Below are 23,741 nucleotides of genomic sequence, written 5' to 3'. Positions count from 1 at the left end.
CGGTAGTATATGAAACGCATAGAAGCACCTCGATCATCAGAGAACATGGCATCAGTTCATATACATCATCACCCTGTTCTCGCAAGAATAATTCATGATGTGTTTGCTCCATTTTAGCAGCTTTGGAATGGCATGTTCCAGACAGTAGCCTCATTTCGAGGGGAAAAATATAAATGATCAATGGCGACATAAGGCACTGCTGCGCTCTACTGTGGAGAGGAGTGAAGCTGTGTGTATCAGCCACGAGGAAGATTGCATCGCTCAGGAGAGTTTGTTTTTGGATGTTAACTTAGATGTTTCTTCTAAAAATAGAGACAAAATAGAGACAGTAAGAGTATGTTGCTATAAAATCAGTGTGGATAGCATATGCTTTGGTTTTGGAAGATTTTGTTTGATTTCTTATTGAAATGTTTGACCTTAGAATTTAAAGAAGTCTGCAATTGGAGTATGATTTTAGACACTGAGAAACACTAGAGGAGGCACATCAGAGATTACTGTTTTTCCTCAGGAGAAAAATCTCCATTTGCCCTCTGTGTGATGTCATTAAGTACATTTACATGCACTTTAAAAGTTTGAGTTCAGTCAGAATGGATTTCTGAATAAAACAGTAACTCTGTTTTAAAAGTGTAACGTAATTGTTTTAGTCCTGAAATCGCATTAGTCTAGTAGAGACCAGTACAGTTTACCTCAGTGTTATACACTTGCTTTGAAATACATGGGTGATGTGTGACCTATAAACTAGTAGAATATTCAAACAGTATTTTGGTATTTATTAGTTTACATATTCTATGTTCTTAACAATATTTAAAGGCCTCATGACTCTTAGTTGTTACTGGTTTTTCTCTATAAGAATTAATAAGGACTTAATTTTTTTAAATATATTTAAAATGTTGCACAGTATGTAAGATTTTTGCAATAAAATATCGAAAAACCACTAGGACAGTTTTTTATTTTGTTCAGTTGTGTACTGGATGATATGACCTAAAATCAAAATCGTAATTAATTCAATGTTTTACCTCGATGACTGATTATTAGATTTTTTTCATTATTCATCATTATTTTTTATTTATGTTTTTTCCCCTTATAGACCTGTGATCGCTGTTGCATTTGATCTTCCTCTCAGCGATCTTGTCCTGTCACTCTATATGTGCAAATATTTAATCTAGGTTCTTACTGGCCATTCACACAGAATTGCATCTAAAATGTGAGACACAGTACTCAGGAATGATTAAAAAAAAAGCACAGCACAGAATGCCTACTCTGCCATGTTGCCGTCAAAAACAAAAGTTGTCATGCACCCTGCTACTGTAAACAAAAGCTTGCAACGCTTCCGCCTCCGTGGTCGCCTGATTAGTTCAGTTTAAATTCTTAACTTGACAAGCATCTTAAGCCCTGTTTACACTAGTGTGTTTTTGTTTGAAAACTGCGTTTTAACATGAAAACGATCCTTGTCTACACTGGCATTTTCACTGTGTTTCAGAAACCATCCACACTACATAACCAAAAACGCATGTCACATGACCATTCATAATGAGCATGATCTTATCTGATCACTGCCTGGTTCATCTTATACCAACCTACAGGCAAAAACTTAAATCTGCTAAACCTGTAGCAAAGTCTGTAAAGAGATGGACCAACGAAACAGAGCGGGCTTTACAAGCCTGTTTCGAATGTACTGATTGGAGTGTTTTTGAAGCTGCTGCTACTGATCTGGACGAGCTTACAGAGACTGTTACTTCATATATCAGTTTCTGTGAGGATTTATGCATTCCTACCAGGACTCGCTTAACTTACAACAACGACAAACCATGGTTCACTGCAAAACTCAGACAGCTTCGTCATGTCAAAGATGATGCTTACAGGAAAGGGGACAAAGTCTTGTATAAAGAGGCCAAATACACACTGGAAAAGGAGATCAAAGTGGCAAAGAGAAATTATTCCGAAAAGATAAGGAACCAATTTCATTCCAGTGACTCTTCATCAGTGTGGAAAGGTCTAAAACACATCACCAATTACAAGACATCATCCCCCAGCACTTTGCAGAATCAGCAACTGGCAGACGATCTGAACGAGTTCTATTGTCGGTTTGAAAAGACACCATTTACACCTCCAACATCACCCCTCTCCCCCACTCCTGCAACTCCCATTCAAATCAGTGAAGATGAGGTACGCAAGGTCTTCAAAAAGAACAAAAGAAGAAAGGCACCAGGCCCTGACGGTGTCACACCAGCCTGTCTGAAAACCTGTGCAGATCAGCTGGCACCCATTTTCTCACAGATCTTCAATAGGTCTTTGGAGTTGTGTGAAGTCCCCGCCTCTCTCAAACGTTCTGAAATCATCCCCATTCCAAAGAAACCCAAAATAACAGGACTTAACGACTACAGACCTGTGGCGCTAACATCTGTCGTCATGAAGTCGTTTGAGAAACTGGTTCTGGCTTATCTGAAGGACATCACCAGACCCTCACTGGACCCCCTGCAGTTTGCTTATCGTGCAAACAGGTCTGTAGATGATGCAGTGAACATGAGTCTACATTTCATACTGCAGCATCTGGACAAATCAGGGACTTACGCGAGGATCCTGTTTGTGGACTTCAGTTCAGCCTTCAACACTATCATCCCAAACCTCCTCCTGCCCAAACTAACTCAGCTCTCTGTGCCCACATCAGTCTGTCAGTGGATCAACAGCTTCCTGACAGACAGGCAGCAGCTAGTGAGGCTGGGAAAATTCTCATCCAGCACCCGGACTATCAGCACTGGCGCCCCTCAGGGTTGTGTCCTCTCCCCACTGCTCTTCTCCCTGTATACAAATGACTGTACCTCCAAAGACCCCTCTGTCAAGCTCCTGAAGTTTGCAGACGACACCACACTTATCGGCCTCATTCAGGACGGTGACGAGTCTGCTTACAGACAGGAGGTAAAAGAGCTGGCTGTCTGGTGCAGTCATAACAACCTGGAGCTCAACACGCTCAAGACTGTGGAGATGATCATAGACTTCAGGAAAACCCCCCCTGCTCTCCCCCCACTCACCATCATGGACAGCACTGTAAACACAGTGGAGTCATTCAGGTTCCTTGGCAACACCATCTCTCAGGACCTGAAGTGGGACATTCACATAGACTCCATTGTGAAAAAGGCCCAGCAGAGGCTGTACTTCCTCCGCCAGCTGAGGAAGCTCAACCTGCCACAGGAACTGCTGAAACAGTTTTACTCTGCCATCATTGAATCCGTCCTCTGCACTTCAATTACTGTCTGGTTCAGCTCAGCTACAAATTCTGATCTCAGAAGACTACGTCGGATAGTCCGGACTGCTGAGCGAATCATTGGTACTACCCTCCCTACCCTTCAAGATCTGTACTTATCCAGAGTACGAAAAAGGGCTGCCAAAATTACTCTGGACCCCTCACATCCAGCACACTCACTTTTTGAACTGTTACCATCCGGTCGGCGCTACAGAGCACTGAGCACTAGAACGACCAGACACCGAAACAGTTTCTTTCCTCAGGCAATCCATCTCATGAACACTTGATCGTGGAACATACAACACTATACATTCTTTATTCATTTTTCCGTTATTTATTTAAAGCACATACACTGTAAACCCTAATAAGTTCAGACTACTCAAATGATTTGAGGAAAGTGATTCCCTCAGTTCGTTTGAGTAATGGGAAAATGACAACTCGATTTATTGAGTTGAACAAATGTGGTCTCTTCATTGAATTAACTTAAATGTTTAAGTACAGATAACTTAAAAGGGCTAACAGACTAAACTTCCTAAATTTTCAGCTTATATATAAATATATATATTCTACTTGTATTAAATAATTTATAAATCATTAAAACAAGGTTTTTTTTCCACATCAACCACTTTATTAGGCTTATACTGCATTTACATTACTTATAACAGTAAGCTCACATTTATAAAATTCATGAACAAAATCATGAGCTCCTTTTTTAACAGTAAACTCATATTTTTGTCTGTAAGCCCACACTGTCATATTTTTAAAAGACATATGTACAACAAAATAGCTAATTTTTAATTTTAACAGTAAGCTCACATTTCCAGAAAGACATGAACAACAGCATCATGAGCTTACATTTTTTAAAGTACATTCACATTTTTTAACAGTAAACTCCTATTTTTGACTGTAAACTCACATTTAATATCACATTTTTAAACAAAACAGCTCATTTTTAATAGTAAGCTTACATTTTTAAAAGACATGAACAACAACATAAGCATTTTTTTTTAACAGTTAACTGTTTTAAATGTAAACCTATTATTTATTTATTTTTTCACATTTTTACAAGACAAATTTGAGATATACCAGTTCCTTGGAGTGTGTGTTATACAAAAAAAAAAAAAAAAAGGTGTTTCTTCTCTGTTGGTGAAAGTCTTACTGACTGTTAACATAAACATGTTTTTAATTTCCAATGTAAAGGTCATTTTCATTTTTTTTTTCTCAGCTGACAAGAAAAGCACAAAACCTGTAACATAAATTTGTCCAAACAGAAGGCACATTGATTCAGGAAGGTCACTTAGATTGTCCATCACCACTTTTCCAAGAGTTGAGAGGCTGAAGAGTAGTCCCATCTTCAACTATTACAATCCCCACTGACAACAGCAAGATTTGAGCTGTGATCATCAGACATCTATTAAAGATGAAAAAACATTATCAAATTAAAGTTAATTCACATGCATGCAAGCTCATGTAGATTTCAAACAGTGCAACTTAATCTTAAGGAACAGTTCACCCAAAAATGCAAATTCTGTCATTGCTCACTCTCATGTCATTCCACACCCCTAACACCTTTGTTCTTCTTCCAAACAAAAATTAAGATTTTTTTTAAGGAAACCCAAGAGATTTCTGTTTCTCCAGAGATCCAATGTAACATTTTCAAGGTCTAGAAAAAAAATCCATGAGACTTCAGTGGTTTAAACTCAATTTTATGAAGCAGCGCGAGTGTTTAGTGCAAAAACATGTAATTTACCACTTACAAAATAAAATTATTCAAGGCCTGTTCAGATTTCAGATCTTGCGTGAACACAAAACACATGCACTGTGATGCTCTCGTGAACATGCATTGGGGATCTGTATTTTTAATAGTTTTTATAGTTTGTTTCATGCAAACCTAAGCATGTGCGTTGTTTAATAAAATTGAGGTTAAATCACTGGAACCACATGTCTTTCTTACCTTTTCTTGTCCCTCTATGGAGAAATGGAAAACTCTTGAAAATTATTTTAAAAATCTTCATTTGTGTTCCAAAGAGGAACGGAAGTCTTACGAATATGGAATGACACGAGGGTAACTACTGACAAAATTCAAATTTTTGAGTGAAATAACACTTTAGATTCAAATTTATATAATGAGTGTGAGTGATCTAATGTGTGCTTGTCTTTTTGACAGGGGCGGCTGGCCCATGGTGGGCGATAGTGCATCGCCCTCCTTGAGCCACACGAAAAAAGAGAGGTGAAAAAGAGTCTTATTTCGCTGGTCCTAGTCTGTATATTACTGTACAATCAACAGCCTGAATGTCACTTTCCAACCTAAAACCCCGCCCCCTTGGGGCGATCTCAGTCAGATTGAAAATCGCCCCAGCCGGTCTCATAGAGTTATATTGTGAGATTTTTTTTTTTCACATTTTGAACCCTACAATGCATTTCAATGGGCACCGGGAGGGCTCGCCCCAACGTGATTTCGTAATACGCACTGATGCGTGCTCGAAGATGTACAGCACGCACGCGTAGCGAGACGTCTGAATGCATTGGCCATTCTTTCAATGGAGAGGGAACTTGTGAGGAACATGCCTGATTTTAATGAGAAGGTAATTGATCACTTCGCCTGCTTAAAAGAGAGGCGAGCAAAATTTCAATACAAGTGACGTGTGTTATTAAATGGTGCATTGTTTATGTTATCACGGTCGTAGCCAGCTATGAGGTCACCGAGGTCTGGACTTCAGTCATTTTTTATATTCAAAAATAAAATGTCAAGCTCTTTGAATGATTATTTAGCCGTTTAAACCACCTCATATCACATAAGTGTTTGCAATTCATGTTGCTGCGAGAAGCTGCAGTGAACGGGGCTTGAGAACGCGTTGAGTGAGAGCGCGGGTGCAGCAGCCTCCGTTTGTTGCCAGATCCACCTATAATACGTGTTTTTTGACTCGTTTGTCCAATTTAGTGTGACACTTTGGGACTTTTATAAAGTGGAAAGTTGAACGTTAGTTTTATGCCAGTGTCATTATTTTAACGTTATTTTTATAACCCTCAGCTAAAAGAAAACCGAACTTTCCATGTAAAACATTATACTGAATAAAAAATCTTTCACAATCATCTACATGTCTGTCTATTTTGAAGTTGTATTCTTCAAATGTTGAATTTTAAATAGTTGTATTCATTGCTTATTGGCAGGCAAATTTATACTGAATATGTTCTGAAAAGATTTGAATAATTACAGTTTTAATATGAGAAATAAAGTATTTACTCTTAGAGGGCAAACTAGTTGATGACAATGTGTCTCTTGATGGCCATGGTGGAAGTGTTTCAGTGTATTTGAGACCATTGCGATAAATTTAATATAGCTATTCAAAATACAGTACAGTTTGTACAATTCATGCCTGATGTTGCCATCTAGGAACAGGGAAACCAAATCAAACAATGTAATGTAATGCTGTAAAGTTGGCTATCTGAATTTTATCATAATTTTACCCATTAAAGCGGTTATCTTTACCATCATCGGAACAGTTGCCCCCCCAGAGATATTTGTCAGGAGCCGCCACTGCTTTTTGACATTATTTTCTACATGGAATACTTACCAAACATGTCGAAGAAATCCCCAAACATCTCCAAACACAAGAGGTGGTCCTTGGAGCACAAGAGTTCGGTCCTCAGTCGGCTCTGACAACTTATGTGTGAAAACAAAAAAACAATTATATTAAATCTAACCACTGGCTATTACTACTTTTTTTTATGAAATTCATAACAGCATTTAAATCAGGGGTGTCAATTCTTGGAGGGACAGAGCCCTGCAGAGTTTAGATGAAATCCTAATTAAACACACCTGATCCAACTAAGTTAACGTTGTTACAACATTTTTGCACGTCTTTCCCGACAGTAAAAAGTCAACAAATCGCTCACAGGGACATGTAAAACAGTCACAGCTCTGCTAATGGTAACTTGATTAAAAACAAAATGCAGATAGGATTGAATACATTTTATAAAATCTATTAAAAACGAATAATTAATATTATGCACCAAGAACACATTACATGAACAGAATTATTAATTAAAAACATAGGCCTATCTCTGTAAATGTGTCACAATTTCGTTAATTTTTAGCTTTGCATTGTTCTCCTCATGAAACCTTTAGTAAACCTGCATTAATAGCCACACGGATGCAATATACTGTTACAAACGTATTTTCATTCTCAACTGTTTATGACCATTTAAGACATAACTGACAAGGGTTTACGTGAATAATCACCAAGCGAGCGCCTCATTTTGAAATATTTTTGCGTGCATTTGACCGTTTATGCGCGCACCTTGAGGTAAAAGCGAACTTTAACGGTACATGTCCGTGTTTTGTTCCCTCATAAGCGCATACACAACAGCGCAAGTTCTCATTCTCGCTTTTAAAAACACAACATCAAAGAAACATTAATAAATTAAGCAAGTCACAACGTACAGGCGTGTTAAACATTAACTTACCAGCGTAATCCATGGGCCTTCGTCACGACCGACTCCATCCCTGTCCCTGCCTGCTTCACGACCGCCTGCCTGCAAGTGCCGCTGGGGGAGGAAAAAAAGTTAAGCGGGAAATTCAAATGTTCTTATAGAAATTTAGAAACTCCGGCATATTTATTAGTACAAAATACTCCAAAAATAAAACGGAACCAAGCAAAATTTACACTTATATTTTACCATTAACCTACCTGTGTAACTTCACTCTAATGAATCTTTCACGACGGCTTTCTTCCCGCCTGCTTTACCGCCAGCTTACTTGTGCTGCTACTGGAGCAAAACAAAAAATAGCATTGGAATAACGTGTAAATCAATTAAAAAAAAATGTATATGAGCGTTTAAATCTCTACTTACTGATTTAACTTTTGTCTTTCTTGTGTCAGATGGTTTCTGCTAGTGCGTCTGTCCTGCTGGTTCTTCAGCAAAATTCAGCATGACGAGAAAAAATACCGCCTTGTGTCATATAACTTATATCGACCAATCAGCGCGGTTGTCAAAGCAGAATTTCAAGTGCGACCAATCATTTTAAATAGACATTGTGAATCTTTCAAATTAATTAAAATGTTGAGTTCAGATAACTTAAAATATCAATTAAAAAGTTTTTTGCTGCCAAATGAGTAAGTTAACCACACCTGTTTAAGTTTTGATGCCAAAACTTGGTATTTTAAGTAATGTCAAGTTATATTAACTTAATCTCTTTATTAATGACAACAGTGGGGTTTACAGTGTACTTACTTCCATTCAAATGTCTTTGCTATTTTTGCACATTGTCTGTCTTGTATACTTGTATATTGTTCTTTTTATAATATGTATCGTCTTGTCACTGTCATTCTGTAGCACTGTGGAGCTCTGTCACAAAAACAAATTCCTAGTATGTGCAAACATACCTGGCAATAAAGCTCATTCTGATTCTGATTATTGTTTACACGGTCATCAAGGAAATGCAAAGCGAATGTGGGCAGCCACACTATCATTTTTAAATGTCTCAATTTTGGTCCATTTACACTGAAACGCAACCCCAGAGTTTTCAAACTAAAACTCGTTCTGCAGTGTTTTCAAACAACAGGCATAACCATAGCAAAAGTGCTACTCACATGTGAGATGCTGCAAAAGACACGAGTGAAACCGTCATACATGTTCATATAGCACCAATTACACATGCGGTAGTATGTTTTTAATGGTAAAGTATTAACAGGATTAAAAAAAGATAACTGACATGGAAAAATACACCGCTTAGAGGTTCTGAATTTCGGTTACTTACATTATGCCAAATGTGTCCAACTATTTGTAAATCCAGAGAAATTCATGATTTTAGCGAAAGACGTGGTTCTTGTATTTGTATCAACTGTCAGTGCTGTCATATCAGTGTTATCATCAGTTTCAGCTTTTACTGCCATAGAAACCATAGCAAAAAATATTCTGTTCACACACATTATGTCTATAAACTAGACTGACAACCACATTCAATAACCAAACAAATTTTTAGGACTTGCCTTGGTTGGATCCACGATTGCAAGTTAATAAATTGCAGCATATGCAGGACAATTTGAGATTCACATCTGTTAGTACAGGGGTCTCCGAACTCGGTCCTGGAGGGCTGGTGTCCTGCAGATTTTACCAACTTGCCTCAATACACCTGTCTAGAATTGTCTAGTATGCCTAGTAAGTTGGAGCTAAACTCTACAGGACACCAGCCCACAAGGACCAAGTTTGGAGACCCCTGTGTAGATAAAAGTCAACACTGACTGTGTGAATGAATGTCAACTAACCGGTAATTGATGAGAAGAGGCTTGGTCGACCGAAGTTTTATTAGTCGCTTAGTCTCAGAAAAAAAATTCCACAGGAAATGGCGAAGTCACACAATCCATGACGAACAGGGGCCGGATTCACGAAACATTCTTAAGAAGAAATTTCTTCTTAACTGCCATTTTCTTCTTATTTTTTAAAATAAGAAAAAAGTTAAGAATATTTTGTATTCCCAAAAAAATCATCTTAAGAATATTCTTATCTTTTTACTTAAGATTGTTCTTAAGACAAAAATTAAGAAAATTCAAATTCTTGAAAAGAATCTTCTTAAAAACCATCGTAAATAACTTCTTAAAGTTAGGATAGCCCGAGACTTGTCTTAAATCCCAAATAGTAATAATTATTTAATTAATTGATTGGGTTATTTCAAATTAACTGTTATATTTAAGCATTGCAACACTACTAGCTACATATAATACATATTAGGACTATTAATAGAGATGAGCAAGAGTTCGCTGAAGTGACAGCAATGACTGATAATGTAAACAATGATCGGTCATGATTAGCCTGTGTATGACCCTACTTTTTGCCGTCATCAAAACTTAGTAGCAACTCGACAAAATCGAGTCAGATAGGGAGATTTAATAAAAAAATAAATAAAAATACCACATAATCTTTGGCCGTATTTAGCGCATGTGCAGGACGCGTTTGCTGTAGCAGCGCACACACATAACGGAAGCGTTCATTCAGACGAGGCAACAAAATACAACACAAAAGTGAATAAACTGATCGCCAAAGCTTAAGACAGACCCTTTAAAAGTAACGGTTCAAAAACACGGCGCATTAAAAACATGAAGCCGAGCGCCAGACACGGTCGTGACGAAAATGTGCGTGCTTATGATTATTAGGATAATCTGCAGAAACCGCAAAAAAGACGTTGAAGTGTTTATAAATGCGTCTTCAGCCATGTATTCACTCAGATAGATGTATCTTTTTTTTTCTTAAGAAAGAAATTAAGATGTTCTTAAGAACATATTAGAGAAGATTTTTTCAAGAATTGCACTTAAGAACATTCTTACGAACTTCTTAGAATTTATCTTAAGAAATTTCTTAATTTATTTCTTAAGAAGATATTCGTGAATCCGGCCCCAGATTGTTAACTGGTCTATGTGGTAATATAGTACATCAGGCAGGACATCCAAACGCTCACCTGTCATTCGTCAACCTCAAATATGGCTTTTCATCTGAAAGATGTATGTAGTAGCAATTTTAAATTTAAACTTAAACTCAATCTAATGTTAACCTAGAAAATGTGCTATTCAAGTGTTTGTGCGAAGTGTGGAAGCTAAACAGTAGCGCACTCAATGCATGACAGATGGAGGCACCGGTGAGGTCACTTGCTCTTAAAATACTCCGTCATTTTTTGTCATACAGATAAAAATATTACATCTTTCGAATCTGTAAAGACTCTACGTTTATTTGTGTACTCACAATAACAATGAAATGTGCACTTTTGAAAAATAATTTAAGCAAACTGGAGGCACTTTCTTAGCCTAGAATCTAGACGCGCCCCTAGCGGCAGCAAATTACATTTGCTTCCAAGGGCAGTCTAGTTACTCTCAATTCACGTAAGATTTCGAAAAAAAATCCAAGATGTACCGGGCCAATCACGAGTCGGTGGGCGGGCTTAACATGATGACGACTGACCTGCGACCATAAGTTCTGTCAGACATTCTCTGGTTCCGTGAATTACGCGTGAAAAACTGAATAGTATTTATATCATTTTTTACCTTTGATAAACAGCCACGTCCATCTGTCCTGAGCACGAGTTTAGCATCAGGCTCGTTACATGTGAACGCGCTCTGGCATAGAATACGTAAACACCGGAAGCAATCTGTCGCTTGTATACGACACTCATTGTTTCCACAGTGCACAGAGATTGTGGATATAGCGGCTATTCAAAATGGTAATTACTTGCGCTTATCCTGGTTGTTCAAACCCATTTAAAGCTAAAAGATCACGTTTGCTTGCGCTAACTCATCCGGGACTTTTCACTGATTTCCCCTTCCGGCGTTTGCGTATTCTACGGCAGAGCGCGTTCACATGTAACGAGTCGAATGCTAAACTCGTGCTCATGACAGAAGGACGTGGCTGTGTATCAAAGGTAAAAAATGATATAAATACTGTTCAGTTTCTTGCAAAAACCGATCGTTTCGTGTCTTAGGACAACAATGTATCGTCACGAGCCGCAGGGTGTAATTTGGATTTGTCTGTGCATGTTTTTGTTTACTTTTAAAGGTCTGGTGCAAATCTATGTCCATTATTTGGCTGACAGACTGCACCGGTTTTCGTTAAAAATCTTTGTCGCTCTGACTACGTCACCTTCTTCGTTGCTCTGATTGGTTGTAGCGCTATCCTATTGCGTGGAGAGGGAGTTTGAAAGACAACCGTTTATCCCACCCCTCCAGTTGAGCCCTGTCTATGGAGAGTGCCCAGACCCTACATTTATGTGGGTCTGGCTTGTCAGGCTAGCACTTTCTGCCATCTCGGTCTCTGTGAACTTGAGCGTAAAACTCTGTGTATACTTGCCTTACAGACATGAAAAATATGCGCTATCTATAAAGAATGAAATGTCTAAATGTTTTAAATGAACCAATTCAAACAGAAAACAAATATTCTCAGATTACATGATCTGTATGAATTACTACTGCAGAAATGACGAGTGTTGCGGACTTCATCTCTTAAGACGAAAATAATAGTTTATTAAAATCATTATTATGATTTATATGTAAGGGATAATGTACAGGCAGCCGGTAGTTATCGCAGAAATAAGCCCCGACAGTGTGATCAGGACCCGACGCGAAGCGGAGGGTCTTGTATCACACTGAAGGGGCTTATTTCTGCGATAACTACCGGCTGCCTGTACATTATCCCGCTTATTACATGGCTACTTGCCACATAAGGAAAAAAAATTGACATGAATATGAATTTGAAACCTTTTATTGGCATATTTGTTTTAAATTAACATTTTTATCCTTCCGCGAAACGATATAGTACCACGTGACTAACCTTCAAACTATGTACGTTAGTAAGACAATTTAAATAGATTAATGTCGAAATTTTCCATTGTTAATTGTGGTTGTCCAGTGTTTGTCACAAGATGGCGCCAAACGGTAATCTTTGTTGGCACGGAGGGATTTTAAACATACAAGTAGTACCAGCTATGCGTTATTACTTTGGAGCGGTGATTATTTGAAAAGAACGAACCTGCAAATGTCTCAACTGACCAATCAGAATCAAGCATTCCAAAGAGCCGTGTAATAAGGTTTATTAATAAACGTGCGATTAATAGTCGACTAATGCTTAAAATGTATGACTACTAGTCGACCAGAAAAATCTTTAGTCAAGGACAGGCCTGGATTGTAGCCCAGTATTTCCATTTTTCCAAGCTTCTGCCACTATTGCAGTTTGTTCTTTTATCATCTCAACTCAAATAGAAATAAAAAATAATTCCCTGAAATCCATTTGCGTTAGAAGTTAAATCTGAATAGTCAATGTCTGATTGCTGATGTTTTAACCAGCTAATGAATGTTGAGAGCCAATTACACATGGATAGAAGAGCCCAACAAGGACCATCTGCTCTGTATTCGGGACCTAATAAAAAGGTCTGCCGAGAGCCACACTGCTGGAAGAGAATGCGTGTAATAATGCAATAAGGACGTTCAACTGCCTGTAAAAGTGCCTCCATGTTAAGCAAGTACAGTTGAAACTCAATTTAGCCCTGAATGCTGTTAGCCTCTCCCGATGCTTTCAACCAGATTAGATCATGGTGGTGGTTTCCAGGCCACCCGAGGGAGGGTTCCTGCTCTATTGACACTGCAAGGTTGTTTTCTGCAGAACAGGATCCTTTTGTTTATAACAAACATGTCTGACCTTTGTGGCTCCTGTGTCCCTGAGGACAAGACGCATGAGGCTCGATATTCCCTGCTGCTGGACCTTAATCGCTCTCTCTTTCCAAAATTAAACCAACTTCAGTCCTTTCAGTATTTATGTCATTGTCAGTTTTCAGTTTCGATGGCCTGCAAGTACTCAGGCTTAATGTGAGGGCTTGTGGAAGAGTTTTGACCTTCACCTCACGAGCCGGCTGTTCAGGTGCTCTTTGTTTGATGGTAGCCGGTGCCGCATTTGATGTGTGTGTCGGCCGGCGGGTCCGTTGGAAGTTGGAAAGAGGGTTAGGAGGACAGGAGAGGCAGCCACCAGCTGAGCGTCTGAAACAGGCTGGCTGGAAGTCCTGTGGGGACCATCTTGTCTTAGTTGGCCTTACTTTTAAATGGGCCATGAGAGAGATCTCACTCCATCAGTGAGGCAGTCCAGTTTTGAGCTACAGACACTTTGAGGACTTATACTGTTTAATGGTGCTTGCTAAGACACCTCAATGATGCTTCAAATCATGTGGCTTGTTGAGAAGAGCCATGCTATAACTTTCCTAAGCAATCCAACTTGTAATTTTTGCCTAGTGGACTATAAAAGTATAGAAGTATCCCATAGAATTGCATAAAGTAGGTGCCTAGGGCATAGCTGAGGATTTCGTAAGGACTCTTTTGACTTGGACCAGTAATCCTGGCATGCGCCTAGTGAATTTTAAAGACATAAGTTGTCATAAGTTACTTATTTACATATTGTTTGTGCATTGTTCTTGCTTTTATTTTAGCAGTGTCTCTTCTAGCCTCTTATTCTGTGAGATTTTATGTTATGCTGACTTCATCTTAAAGTTAACATTGTTTAAAGGGATATTTCACCCACAAATGAAAATTCTGCCATTAATTACTCACCCTCATGTCGTTCCAAACCCGTACGACCTTCGTTCATCTTCAGAACACAAATTAAGATATTTTTGATGAAATCCGAGAGCTTTCTGACCCTGCAGCACCTTTTGTGATTGTGCCGCGTAAACAGACATGGAAGCAAAAAATGGTTGAATAAAGTGATTATTTTTGTTTTCTTCGCATGCAAAAATGACTGATTCTCATAGCTTCATAACATTAGGGGAGAGCGGGGTAAGATGAGCCATTTTTTACTTATGTGGTCCTCAAGATAAGGGAAAATGAGGCAAAAGTACATTTAAAGTATCTAAAGTAATTTTAGGATGTTTCCTATGATTTTAAATGATCAGAATGTACAATATGTTGAGCACCAAAGTTTTAACCTTCCCAAAAACAGACTAAACAGAGCAATGTCGAAGAGGCCGAACAGGCCATAATGTGATGAAAAGCGTCTTCTGGTTCTCAGAGAAGGATTTGTTGCACTTTTACACTGTATATGTAAATATATGATCAACTAAATCAGTTGCGCATTATCACATTAAAATACCAGTTTATACTTAAGAGATTTAACTTAACTTCAGTGCCTTATGATGGGGTAAGTTAAAGTACTGGCTCAACTTACCCCTCAGCATTTGGCTCATTTGCCCCATAGCTGGCATTTTGGAGGCATACTAGCTAGCTTACCAATTCAGGCTAATATTTAGCAAAATTATTTGTTTTGCATGGCTTTATATCTTGCTAAATCACCTATATGCATCATAAATATTTTAGACCTTTATAAATTTGCTTTGATGTAACAGCCATTACATCTGTTATTCTGACATTTAACCTTTAAGCCAAAGACAGTTTTTAAAGTAAGTGGGTGCCTTCCACTACATGGTCACATTACAGTAAAAGTGTACATTTGCCAAGATACAGGGGGGTTGGTCAACTTACAAGCTGGCTCAACTTACCCCATTCTCACCACTGATGTCACTTGAACTGTTTTAACAATGTCTTTACTACCTTTCTGGGCATTAAACGTGACAGTTGTGTTGCTGTCTATGGAGGTTTCAGAAAGCTCTCGGATTTTATCAAAAATATTTATTAATTTGTATTCCGAAGATGATTGAAGATCTTACAGGTTGTAATTAATGCCAGAATTTTCTTTTCTAGGTGAACTATTCTGTTAAATGGGCAAAAGAAACTCACTGAACTTGGTATAGATGTGACAGCTTCATAGTAGCAGCAGTGTTCGGACTACTTTGGTTCATCATCTGTTTTTATGTAAACACTCTCTGCTTTTTCCAGCGTGGTCGCCCACATCTGTGAGAACTGAGGAGAGATTCAAGAGGGTTCTGTAAATCTCAGACATCAACATTTACCTGCCATCTTAGATGTATGTCACCCACCCAGGTCTCCACTTAGCTGTGCAAGTGCTTTGAGTGTGGGATCCTGTCACAAATCTATCAACTTGTCTAATTCCTCCTTGTATCTTCGTGTTTGAGTCTCAGCGTTATCACGATGACTGACAATGATTCAAAGACCACAGTCTGAGAGCGCTGTCAGAACAGAGAACACAAGAGTGCAGCCCTTTCTCCAGAGAAACCACTCCGAGCTGCGCTGTCCAGATATCAACCTCGCTGACAGCTTTCACATGCTAAGTAGTTCTGCCATGCTTTTAGTACAGACTGGGCATTTCTACTTTCCAGTAGTCTGCATAGTTCACGCTTAAAATAAAATTTCTGTCACCTGTAGGTTTTTTTTTAATGCCTCATGACATTATCGAAAAAGCAGAGCGGCAATATTATTAAATGTGAGTTACCAAAGTCCTTTTCAGCGTAAGTCATTTCACTTGGTGGCCATATTTGCAACGCCTCTGGGCAGCTATTTCAGGCAGGAAAGACCAACTCCTATTTGTTTGAATGGGGAAATACTGAAATCTTAGAAAGTGTTGCCAAACTCACAGTTCAATTACATATGTGACCCTGGACCACAAAACCAGTCTTAAGTAGCACAGGTATATTTGTAGCAATAGTATGGGTCAAAATTATCACCATAAATCATTAGGATATTAAGTAAATTTCTTGTTCCATGAATATATTTCATAAATTTCCTACCATAAATATATAAAAACGTAATTCTTGATTAGTAATATGCAACTTCATTTGGACAACTTTAAAGGCGATTTTCTCAAATATTAACGTTTTTTTTGAACCCTCATATTCCAGATTTTTAAATAGTTGTATATAAACAAATATTATCCTATCCTAATAAACCATACATCCATGAAAAGCTAATTTATTCAGCTTTGTAAATGTTAATCATATATATTGTTTCTTATGCTCACATAGTGTTAGCAGCATAAGAAGTAGTCAGAAATGCAGCCCACTCAACACCATTTGCAAGAAGAAGAAAGTGGAGAAGAAATGTTCAGAATTATGAATGAGATTTGAGAGCTAGGGCTCTGACAGAGTTTTGTTTTTGGGTGAAGTGTCTCTTTAAGATCATTTTTAGCTTCAGACTGAAATGTTCACAGATGCTACAGCTGTGAGTGGAGGCCGAATCTGTGCTGCTGAGCTGCACCAGGTGAAGTGAAAGAGACAGTTTGAGGGGTGAACCTGCAGGTGTGTATGTTTTAAAGTGAAGTCAGGTTCACCGCTGGGATCACTGTCAGTCGCATATTAAAAATGGGCAATCTCTGAGTGGGCCAGCTAGGTTAAAAGCTTCCCCAGGCTATCTGCCACACTTTTAATTGAAATGCAAGTATGTTAGGACACAGGGGCTCTTTTTAAGCACAGCTACTGGCCTTACCTGAGTTGACAAAGAAGGAAGAATTTGGTTGAATGTTTAAAAATATATCAGAAAGCAGTGAGGTATACCATTAGCCTACTTTACCTGACAGAACCAGCATGTATTGGAATACTGGAAAAGAATAGCTTCAGAATATCTGATATTTTCTTCGGGGAGCAATTCAGGTCACCTCTCAAGGGTTTTGCTGGTTAGCATTATCCAGTTAGCCTGAACTGCTAGCGACAGCTTACAACTGCTATTGTGATGAATGGAAATGCTAGCAGTTAGCTTTCTCTGGGTATTCCCTGGTTAAGATGGTGTGACATATTGCCTTCAAGAACTTCCAGACGGCTTCTGAAGAACATGCTTTTGTTATATTTTTATGTGATGCTGGGTAAATGTTTGGGGTCTGTAAGATTAACATTAAAGGATTAGTTCACTCTAGTTCATGTCATCCAAGATGTTCATGTTTTTCTTTCTTCAGTCGAGAAGAAATTAAGATTTTTGAGGGAAACATTCCAGGATTTTTCTCCATATAGTGAACTTCAATGGGGATCAATGGGTTGAAGGTCCAAATTGCCATTTCAATGCAGCTTCAAAGGGCTCTACAGCTGAGGAATAATGGTCTTACATGCAAAGAAAGTCAAACAAAAAAAGGTAAAACAAGGTAAAACAATGACTGGACGATTATGAAGTTGGAGGAGAAAATAAGATGGAGTTTTTCGCCCTACCCTACCTTTTTGAATATGCCTATACCTTTTTAATATGATTTTAAATCACTTAAACACACACTATAAAAAGTTTTCACCAGATTCAACTTAAAAACCTAAGTTCAGCAGCTGCCTTAAGTTTTTAAGTTAAATCAGCTTAAAACTAGAAGTCATTTGAACTAATTACAATAAAAATGAGTTGATTTAACTTGTGAGTTTAAATGACCTAAGTTGATTTAACTTAAAATTTTAAGGCAGCTGCTAAACTTAAGTTTTTAAGTTGAAACTGGTGAAAACTTTTTACAGTGTGCAGGAAGGCAAATAACTTGTACACTGTTTGCGTGAAGCGCACATATCTGAAGCACGAGCACAGAGATAATGCACAAAAATACAGCTGTTTTTTGTCTTTAACGTCAACAGTTTTAAAAGAAACGCATGTATAACAGTATTTTCGGTGTTAAAGAGACAGCAGCCTAATAAACGTTCTGCCTGTCTTTAATGTTAATCAAAAATCTAAAGAAAATAATTCACTGATCTTGACTGAATATCTAACTTTATTTATGAAACGAAAACTATAGTGTTTCTAAACTTTTGATTTCAATTTCTGTACCTGAAATTTGTTCAGTTGTATTTATTTATGCTACTGCTAATTGATTTGTTTGTTCCTATTTTATTGCTGATTGTTTACTTGTCTTTAACAATTTAATGTTAAAAATGTATATTAGTCTAGTTGTTTTTGCTGTGGTAGTTTTTGTTTAACCGTAGGCAAAAGTTCTCTTGTAGGCTCAAGTGTTCTGTAGGCTGCTGCTTTTTGCTCATGTTATTTGGCTGCAACAGAACACTTTGTAAAAAGACAGATTTTATTGGATTTTATTGGAATCGAAAACTAGGAATCGATAAGAATCGGAATCGATAAGCAGAATCGGAATTGGAATTGATCAAATTCAAACGATACCGAACCTTATGCGCATCACTGAGCTAGTGCAATACAAGTTTTTCTGGTTAAAAAGTATACTTATTTTCGTTTTTTTAGAAAATGATCAATCGTTTCGCTAGATAAGACCCTTATTCCTCGGCTGGGATAGTGTAGAGCCCTTTGAAGCTACACTGAAACTGCAATTTGGACCTTCAACCCGTTGATCCCCATTGAAGTCCACTATATGGAGAAAAATCCTGGATGTTTTCCTCAAAAACCTTAATTTTCTTTTCGACTGAAGAAAGAAAGACATGAACATCTTGGATAACATGGTGGTGAGTAAATTACCAGGAAATTAAATGACAATAAAGGCATTTATTATGGTATTCAAATTTATTTAGAACTTTTTCCATCAAAATTTAAGCACAAAGTTTAATTATCAACATAAATAAGATAATACATGTTTGTTGAGCAGCAAATCAGCATATTAGTATGATTTCTGAAAGGTCACGTGACACTAAAGACTGGAGTACTGACTGCTGAAAATGTAGCTTTGATCACAGGAATAAATTACATTTTAAAATACATTCAAACAGAAAGCAGTTATTTTAAATTGTAATAATATTAAACAGTATCACTCTTTTACTTTGTGAGAATAAGAGACCAAAAACATTAACAAGTCTGCTTTCAGTTGGTAAAGAATGAAGACACTACTGGAAACTTTGTCTCAATGACTTCATTCGTAATATGTTGTAATAAGATGTTTTACCAAACACTTAAGCCGGTCAACAGGTTCTGTTTTCTGTATGTGCACAGAAATGCATGAGGGTTAGGGCAGCCCCCCATTTTAGATGCCTGGCTAAGTCATGGCTGAAGTTTTTTTTTTCAGTATTGACCCTACTGGGTATTGGTGCTATTGTATGAGCCTGATCGATGTTAATGCAGTGAATTCCCTCTGGCCAGCGATTAAATTGGACCTTCTGCTGTAGAGCACAGAGGAATATGCATATGCAAGCTTTCCACTGACTCAGCCAGCCAGGTTTTGGTCTGGTCTGAAAGGAGAAAATTATGATTGAAGTTAAATGAGATTTAAATGTAATGCTTTTACAAATTTTAACACTGATGTGAGTTGCAGTTTCCTTTTTTTTTAGACCTACCTTTTACTTAAACCCCAAAATAACTTTTAAATTTTTTAAAAATTTAATTTCTACATCTGACCTGGATGTTTTTCCAGTTCATCTGATACTAAAATCCCCAAACTGCTTTAGAGGCCTGAGAAAATAATTTTTGTACGCTTCAGGTTTGTGTTAATCCATGATGAGCTGTTTACTTCTGCTAAATGCGGATAGAACAAGAAACGTCTCACTTTTGATTCACAGTGCCGCACTGATTCATATCACATTCTATTTATGCCTAATTATACATTACATTCTACATGATCTGGCTTGAATGACGGTAAATAGGGTGTGTAGATGGTGCTGATGATGATTGGTGAAGTAAAGACCCGTAAGAAGGCTTCAGTAATAGTGCTGCAGTGCTTCTCAAACCCATTTAACCCATAGGACCATTTAACTGCTTGCTGCAGTTGCTAGGCAACAGGAGATGGGTAGCCTCACAGTACATGACTACTTTTCAAGCACTCGCTCTCATTCTCGCTATTTCTCTCCGTCACTCTTGCGGATACGCTGTCCCAAATATCACTGCTTCTTGAGATTATATTCAGCTAAATAGAATTGTTTTTGGGTCAGTGCACAGAAAGTGGCGTATCAAAGTAAACTTAACTTCCCTTTGGTGGTTTCAAGCTGTTGTAGTATCAGTTTTAGCTTCCACTTGTGATTATTTGTATCACAGCATCAATTACGTAAAAAAGGAAGCATTTGATTCAGATATTCTGAAATAAAACTGTGACCAACTGTGATCCGGTTAGGATATTCTTTTAATTTAAGAATACAATATTAAAGATACTGTAGTTACTGTTGTGAGCAGTCTGTAATTTGATTTTGGTTAAATTACATTTTCTTTTTTTTCTGTAAGATGGGGTGCCAGCTGTACTTGAACCACCAACTGTTATTTTATTCAGAAAATTGGCAAAGAAATGTCTAAATCTTGGGATGCATTGAATACCAGCACCTTATCAGTTATCTGCAGACATCTGTGAATGTATTGGTTTCTACCGATGTTGAATATTTATTGTGTAATATTGAGTATTTACATACTGCAGACTATTTTTCATCCTGGACCAGAAAACCAGTCAATAAGGGTCAATTTGTTGAAATTGAGATTTATACATCATTTTTGAAAATATGGAATATGAGGATGCAAAAAAATACCAAAATAGTGAGAAAATCACCTTCTTAGCAATGCATATTACTAATCAAAAATGAAGTTTTGATATATTTAAGGTAGGAAATGTACAAAACATCTTCATGGAACATGATTTTAACTTAAAATCCTAATGATTTTTGGAATAAAAGAAAAATTGATAATTTTGACCCATGCAATGTTTTTTTGGCTATTCCCACAAATATACCCGTGCTACTTAAAGGAACACTCCACTTTTTTTGGAAATTGGCTCATTCTCCATCCCCCCCCCCCCCCCTCCCCTCCCAAGTTAATAAGTTAAGTTTTACCTTTTTGAAATCCATTCAGCCGTTCTCCTGTTCTGGCGATATCACTTTTAGCATAGCGTAGCATAGATCATTAAATCCTATGAGACCAATAGCATCGCGTTCAAAAATGACCAACGAGTTTCGATATTTGTCCTATTTAAAACTTGACTCTTCTGTAGTTATATTGTGTACTAAGACCGGCTGAAAATGTAAAGATGCGATTTTCTAGGCCGATAAGATTAGGAACTACACTTCCATTCCAGCGTAATAGTCAAGGAAGTTTGCTGCTGTAATATGGACGCAGCAGGCGCAGTAATATCACGCAGCGCCTGAAAATAGTTCCCAGCTAGGTAACTTCCAACAAGGAATGCTCCCTGTGCATGCAGTTCCTCACGTTGTGATGTGATGTGCTGCGTGATATTACTGCTCCTGCTTCGGCCATGTTATGGCAGCAAACTTCCTTGACTATTATGGCGGAATGGGAGTGTAGTTCCTAATCTTATCGATCTAGAAAATCGCATCTTTACGTTTTCTGCCGGTCTTAGTACACGATATAACTACAGAAGAGTCAAGTTTTAAATAAAACAAATATCGAAACTCGTTGGTCATTTTTGAACGCGATGCTATTGGTCTAATAGGATTCAATGATCTATGCTAAGCTATGCTAAAAGTGATATCACCAGAACAGGAGAACGGCTGAATGGATTTCAAAACAGTAAAAAACAACTTATTAACTCGGGGGGAGTTGGAGAATGAGCCTATTTCCAAAAATAGTGGAGTGTTCCTTTAAGACTGGTTTTGTGGTCCAGGGTCACAGTCTGTGTGTGTGCATGTGTGTTAAAAATACAGACATGGTCAATTCAAACAGGCATAAAATTATAAAGTATGTCTGTCAAACACAAATGAAACTATCCTCAGGGAAAACTAGTCTTGTCGGAAGAGGCTTTTAGCACACGTATAGTGAATTTATAGATAAATCAGAGCGCAGATCTGTGTGCCTGTTGTTGGCTGTCCTCTGATCCTGGATCAGTTGCCAGAGAAAATCATTGCTCTGTTTTAATCTACACACACACACACACACATGACCCAGCGCTTTTAATAGAATTCTTTAATATAAATAAGTAATCAGCATAGCTCTAGTCATAAAGTGTGATTTAGTTGGGCCTCTGTCACCGCTGACTGTAGACTGAGCACACACTGTGCTGAAAGCAGTTGTTGTCGCTGCAGCCGAATGCTGCTGGGTCATACTGATGTCATTAGAGCAGTTAGAGGACTGTGGTGTGATCTGTGGGCTGTTTGGAGGTTACACTGCATGTGTGATTAGATTCCATGGATATGGTCTCATTCTGAATCATTCTTCATCTCTTTTTCTAGTATTTTCTGTTTCCTTACTTTGATTGGTAAAGTGATTTTTATTAAACTGTGATAGCATGCATGATACTTTGATTTATTACTTTGTGGTAAAAGAATACAGTATTCATATAACAAAACATTTTTTATGTGTTTGTACAACTGGTTGATAAATTAGGTAGGCTAATTTGTATTATTTTATTTCATTTTAATTATTTAATTTAATGTGTTTTATGGCCTTAATTAGGTAAAATCCTTTCGAAGACAGGCATTTTCAAATTAATCTGCTTTTAGAGCATTTTATAATTAATTTATTGCTTTTTCTTGCTCTTTTTAAGTCTTTTTGGATAAAAGCATCTGCTGAGTGCATACATGTAAATGTTCTTTTCACTTATGCATATGCATTTGGTAGAATACATCAGTAGAGGCTTGCTGTGGACTCAAGGTTTACATTTTTGCTAGTACAGTTTAAAACAATTGTACTTTTATTAATGTGTCTCAACACCCTTTTGTCCATTCTTTCATCCATGTAATACTTTTAAAAGCACAAATGTATCTCACGTAAATGCCCCAAGAAATGCATATGATTTTGATTAGGTCAGCAAAACAATTGAAGAGATAGTAAGGAAATTACGTTTTTTGAGGAAAACATTTCAGGATTTCTCTCCATATAATGGTATTCTATGGTGCCCCCGAGTTTGAACTTTCAAAATGCAGTTCAAATGTAGCTTCAAATGGCTCTAAATGATCATAACAGAGGAAAGAAGGGTCTTATCTAGCAAAATGATCGGTTAAATTACAATTTATATACTTTTGTTTTTAACCTCAAATGCTCATCTTGTCTAGCTCTGTGTGTACTCTGTGTAGAGATTGAAAAGTATATAAATTGTAAATGTTTTTAGAAAATAACCGATCGTTTTGCTAGATAAGACCCTTCTTCCTTGGAATTTTGGAAGTTCAAACTCGGGGGCACCATAGAAGTCCATTATACGGAGAGAAATCCTGAAATGTTCTCCTCAAAAAACATAATTTCTTTACGACTGAAGAAAGAAAGACATGAATATCTTGGATGAC

General features: G+C 37.6%; 1 protein-coding gene and 1 long non-coding RNA gene across 3 annotated transcripts in view; one reads left to right on the top strand and one right to left on the bottom strand.

Annotated features, from left to right (window-relative positions):
* prkcbb (protein kinase C, beta b) overlaps positions 1-23,741 on the top strand; it is a 202,621-nt gene that overhangs the window by 7,079 nt on the left and 171,801 nt on the right. The window lies entirely within an intron of this gene.
* Positions 6,817-8,460, bottom strand: LOC141334470 (uncharacterized). Its single transcript, XR_012355570.1, has 4 exons — positions 8,096-8,460; positions 7,933-8,011; positions 7,709-7,789; positions 6,817-6,905 (listed from the first exon to the last, which is right to left on the bottom strand). It is a non-coding gene; the product is annotated as an uncharacterized lncRNA (long non-coding RNA).

This window comes from Garra rufa, chromosome 1 (assembly GCF_049309525.1).
Source record: "Garra rufa chromosome 1, GarRuf1.0, whole genome shotgun sequence".
Taxonomy (NCBI): Eukaryota; Metazoa; Chordata; class Actinopteri; order Cypriniformes; family Cyprinidae; genus Garra; species Garra rufa.
The sequence above is the reverse complement of the archived record's forward strand: the minus strand, read 5'-3'. Positions and strand labels throughout refer to the sequence as shown.